This window comes from Capsicum annuum, chromosome 10 (genome assembly GCF_002878395.1).
Source record: "Capsicum annuum cultivar UCD-10X-F1 chromosome 10, UCD10Xv1.1, whole genome shotgun sequence".
NCBI lineage: Eukaryota > Viridiplantae > Streptophyta > Magnoliopsida > Solanales > Solanaceae > Capsicum > Capsicum annuum.
Window position 1 is genome coordinate 59,588,777 of NC_061120.1, and position 6,000 is coordinate 59,594,776.

Here is a 6,000-nt window from a genome sequence, read left to right on the forward strand (position 1 = left end):
TGCATTCATGAATTAGTTACGCATGCATCAGATATGCATGTTCAGTATGATATGTTCAGTTATCAGTCATGTCAGTCATGTTCTAGTTATTTATATTCAGTATGTACGTCAGTTTATCTTCTTCCCCCTCTTTAAGTCTCATTCGAGGATGAATATTCTCAAGGGGGAGATATTGTAATACCTCGTACTTTTTCTAAGCTTGAAATCATCTCAAGAATGTTAGAAATATTCTTTGAAAGATGAATTCATTTTTGTGCATGTGGAATTTTTAATATATTCACTTTTATCATGTGGAAAATTGAATTAACTTTCCAATGATGCCAATTTCATCCATATATAGTATCGGAGTAAAAAGTTATGGATTTTTTACTCAAAGCTGTCAGAATCGCCCAAGTGCGACGACCAGGTTGATGGACATCGACCTAGTGATGGACATTGCCTTGACCATCGTAGCCAAGACAGTGAGGCAAGCTTCTAGATAAGGTGCGATGGATAGGTTGATGAACCATCATACTTGTGATGGAACATCACCCAAGCCGTTGCAACATAGGCAGTGATTCTCTATCCTGGTCCACTTATGACGGTCAAAATGATGGACTATCGCTATTGAGTATTTGGGTCTTTTTTCACATGATTTAACCCTTAATTATACCCAACCATAGCTCATAAGTTGATTATTTTTCTATAATAACAGAATATGGTTTCTCTTAAGGATCAATCCCTAAGAATAAGAAACCCTAGGTGATTAATTCCAAGCCAAGAATTCAAGTTTTCCTCCACAGATCTTCAAGAAATCACTCATCCAGGTATGCATAGTGTTCATTCATGGAATCCTTTCATCTATGAATCCCAAGAATCTCTTTCCGAAGTTCAAATGTATGGAGTTTTATGAATTTCATGTTGGGTTAGTTTTTGTTCATGTTGATAATGACCAATTGAATTCTATTCCATGTTTAGTGAAAAATCGTAAGTTGAATTGATTATTATAGGTGTAGTTTCATGTGAATCCATGATTAAACCCTTGAATGGTGAAATTAGAGTTGAATTATGATGTTTATTTATTGTTTGATGTTGTCTATATATACCATGCTTACCATGTGTTTGATTAAATGCTTATGTGAAGAAAAAGTGCCCTACTAGTATGATAGTATGAAATCCCAATTTATGTACAAGTTTATGCATATCAATTGTTTGATGAAATGCCTTAATAAATTAATTAGGGATTGTGATGTTGGTCATGTATTCAAGATAGTCAGGCTTTGTCAGTTTCTTTCCATCGAGTCCTGGGGGAACTTGTACCCAACAATTTAGCTGTATTCCTAGAGCCTATGTTATGTTCTCAAGATACTCTCAGTCAAGCCATGTTTAGTAGAATTCAGTCAGTCTCATGACTTAGGAAAACTCAGTAACTTCTGTAAATCTCAGTCAGTTATCAGACCTTAGTAATATTTTATCAGTCAACAAAACTCAGTTAACTATGTCTAGTCAGTTCAGTTAATCATGTTTAGTGTCTATTTAGATAGGAGTAGAAACTAGTACTGAGTGAACCCAAAGATGGGAACTCACCTGTTACATGAGGGTGTGATTCTTAGAAGTAATCCTTGCATTCTAGAACTATGTAGCTAGCATAGATTGAGACATCATAGCCTTCTATATTAGGGTAGATGAGGTGGTTTAACCTTTCATATGAGGGTTCCCACCGTTCTCACTAGAGTTACTTATTATATGAGGGTCACTCACAGATTGTCCTTACCAGTGGTGTGGTATTGACACCCTTCCAATCGGAGCACAGATTGGACCCCAATTCAGCTATAATGCATCATTTGGGGCAAGTCGGTTAGATAACTACTTCCCATAGTTTCAGTGTCAATATCAATAAAAGAACTCAGATAGTTCTTCAGGTTCAGGACTGTCAGATACAGTTAACTCAAAATAGTACGGAGCTCAGGTAGTTCCATCAGATTCATGATTGCCAAATATAATAACTCATGTTATCAATTATATTAGTTATTAGAACTCAATCATTAGTCATGTTAGTTATCAGTAAATTCATGTTATCACGATCTCAGAGATAGTTATTGTGTATTCATGCATGTATTCTCACATTTATATAGTCAGTTAGCCAATATTATTCATGCATATGAACCCCATGCTTTAGCATACCACACATGTATACCAGTAAATTTAAAGTACTGACACATTTGCGCTATCGTGTCTTATACTATAGGTTCGGAAGCACGAGCTTCAGAGCATCAGTAGTATTCCAGTCTCAATAATCAGAGTTAGCAGTGCATCCCCATCTTTCAAGAATATGATAATTCTTTTATTATCTCATTAATTAATTTATTAGTTGGAGTTAGTTGGGGACATATCCCATCAACTCCTTATCCAAATAGTTCAATCAGTTAGAGGCTTTTCATACTACCATGTTCAGTTAGTTATTTTAGTTGTTTTAGGTATATTATACCCCATCCATATGCTATGATTTATCAGATCTTATGTTATAGTTTTGAACCTATTGGCCTTTCAGTTTATATTTCCACATTATACAGTATATTATACAGTATACAGGTACATATATCAGTCATGGGTTATCCTGTGGTCCTTCGGGGTCATGAGTACCATATAGCATTTTGGGTACCAGATTTGGGGTGTTACAAACTTAGTATCATAGCCTAATGTTCAATAGACTCCTAGGAAGTTTGAAAGCCGTATCTAGTTGAGTCTTGTACATGGGTATATTGCACGCCACATTTATGTGTAAGAGGCTATAAGATGTTTTAGGAATAGTTTCCCTTTTTAAAGTATTCATGCCGTGCCAGCAAGCATAATCTCTAGTCAATCTCTCAGTCTAATCCACTTCTCCCTTTCTTCTACAGAACATTCCTCTAAAAAGAAGAAATAGGAATCAGTCAGCCCCTCAGCTCGAAGTACCTTTGGGCGAACATGTTTCTTATGCAGAGTTTAGAGCTGCATTCACTACTCTTGCTCAGTTAGTTGGTGCTCAGAATGAATGACCATCTATCATTGTAGCCGACCGTTTGGCTAATTTAGTTGCAGCCAAGATTCGGGACTTTACCCGAATAAATCCTTTATCCTTTCTCGAGTCTAAGTTAGATGATGACCCTCAGGAATTTATCGATCAGGTTCCAAAGGTTACAAACAACATGGGGGTTACTCCTAGTGAGAGTGCTAAGCTAGCTGCATATCAGTTATAGGATGTTTTTCAACCTTGGTACAAGCAGTGGAAGTTAGAAAGACTAGATGATGCTGGGCCTATTGAGTGTGAAGAGTTTGTCACTGCATTCTTAGATAGATTATTTCCCTAAGAGCTGAGAAAGGCTAAGGTGTTAGAATTCATCAACCTCAGGTAGGGCAACATGAAGGTGAAAGAGTATTCTCTTAAGTTTACTCATTTAGCTAGATATGCCCCTCATGTGGTTGTAGGCAGTAGGGCCAAGATGAGTAAGTTTGTTTCTAGGGTAAATAACAGTATGATCAATGAGTGTCGATTTGTGATGTTGAATAATGACATGACTTTAGACAGACTTATGACTCATGCTCAGCAGATGAAAGATCAAAAGATTAAGATGAAAGAGAATCAGAATAAGAAAGCAAGGAAAGGTAGTTTCAACTTTACTTAACCTATATCACAAGGAGAAAATCGTTCTCAGTTTCGTCCTTAGTCATCAGTTCCAGCTCCTTCTTTAGCTAGTTCTCTAGCTCCTAAGTTCAGTGATGGTAACAAAGATAGAGCGCTAGGCACTAAGTCTCAGGGCAGTGTTAGTAGTGCCCGCACATATCCTCATTGCTAGACTTGTGGTAAGCACCATAAGGGTATATCCGGAGCTGGTAGTGGTGTTTGATTTGGGTGTGGAAAGCCAGGCCACAGAGTCAGAGACTGTCCTCAACCAGGTCCTTAGGGTCAGCAGAAGCATTCCCCATCTCAGTCCGACCGCCTAAACTAGTAGGGTACCACCTCCAGCAGCACTAGTGGGCAACGCCCAAATAGACTCTATGCTCTTCAGTCCCGATAAGATCAAGAAAATTCTCCTAATGTGGTTACTGGTATGTTATAGATCTTTCATGTGCAGGTTTACACTTTTCTAGATCCAAAAGCTTCTTTGTCTTTTGTTACTCCCTATATAGCAGGCAATTTTGGAATTAGCCCCAAAATTCTAGCAAAGCCCTGTTTAGTCTCTATCCCAGTGGGTAAAATCATCATAGCCCGACGGTTATACAGGAACTTCCCAATTATGATATTTTAGAAATTTACTTCAGCAGACTTAATAAAATTAGAGATAACTGATTTTAATGTTATTCTCGACATGGATTGGCTTCATTCCTGCTATGCCACAGTCGATTGCAGAAATAGAATAATACAGCTCCATTTTCCAAATGAACCCGTCCTTGAGTGGAAGTGTAGTACTTAATCTTTCAAAGGTCATCTTGTTTCCTACCTTCGGACAAGGAAAATGATATCTAAGGGATTTATATCTATCATCTTGTTTGAGTTAAGGATACTAATTTTAAAACTCCCAGCCTTGAATCAGTCCCAGTAGTAAGTGAATATTCAGATGTATTTTCCAAAGATCGTCTAAGAAATCCTCCCGAAAGGGAAATAGACTTCAGTATTGATTTTATTCCAGATACTTAGCCTATATCTATTTCATCATACAAAATGGCACCTGCAGAACTCAGAGAATTAAAAAAGCTATAGAAGATCTCTTAGATAAGGGATTCATCAGACCTAGTGTGTCCCCGTGGGGTGCACTAGTCTTATTCGTGTGAAAGAAAGATGGTTCTCTCAGGATGTGTATTGATTACCATTAGCTTAATAAAGTCACGATCAAGAACAAATATCCTCTCCCCATAATTGATGACTTGTTTACCAACTTTAGGGTATCAGCTATTTCTCTAATATAGACCTCAGATTAGGCTACCATCAGCTCAGAGTTAGAGAATGTGACTTTCTGAAAACAGCCTTTCGTACTCGGTATGGTCACTTCAAATTCCTAGTTATGTCCTTTGGTCTTACTAATGCCCCAATAGCTTTCATGGACTTGATGAACCATGTGTTCAAGTAGTATTTGGACATGTTCATCATAGTCTTCATAGATGATATTCTGGTCTATTCTCGTAGTGAGTGTGATCATGCATACCATCTCAAAATCTTACTTTAGACTCTTAGAGATCATCAGTTGCTCACCAAATTTAGTAAGTGAAAATTTTGGCTAAGGTCATTAGTATTCCTTGGTCATATCATTTCTAGTGATAGTATTAGAGTAGCTCCTCAAAAAAACTGATGCAGTAAAAAACTAGCCTCGCCCTATCTCTCCATCAGACATCAAGAGTTTCTTGGGTTTGGCTGGCTATTACAAATGTTTTTTTGTGGGATTTTCTTCTATTGCGTCCCCTATGTCTAGACTGACTCAAAATAAAGTCAAGTTTCAGTGGTCAGATCCTTGTGAGAATAGTTTTCAGGAGTTGAAGACTCGACTCACCTCAGCTCAAGTCCTAGCTCATCCAGAGGGTTCAGATGGGTTCGTAGTATATTGTGATGCATCTAGAGTAGGTTTTGGTTGTGTCCTCATACAACATGGTAAAGTCATAGCCTACATCTCCAGATAGCTTAAACCCTATAAAAAGAATTATCCTACTCATGATCTTGAGTTAGCAGCCGTAGTATTTACCTAGAAGATTTGGAGGCACTATTTATACGGTGTTCATGTAGATGTGTTCACAGATCATAAGAGCCTTCAGTATGTCTTTTCTCAAAAAAATATCAATCTTCATTAGAGAAGATGGTTAGAGCTCTTGAAAGATTATGACATAGTGTCCTTGTGGTCGATGCTCTCAGTAGACTTTCTATGGATAGTGTTGCTCTTGTTGAGGACAGTAAAAAGAAGTTAGCTCAGGAAATCCATCAGCTTTTTAGACTAGCCGTTCGCTTAGTCGATACAGAAGAGGGTGACATATGGGTTCAGAGTAGTTCAGAAT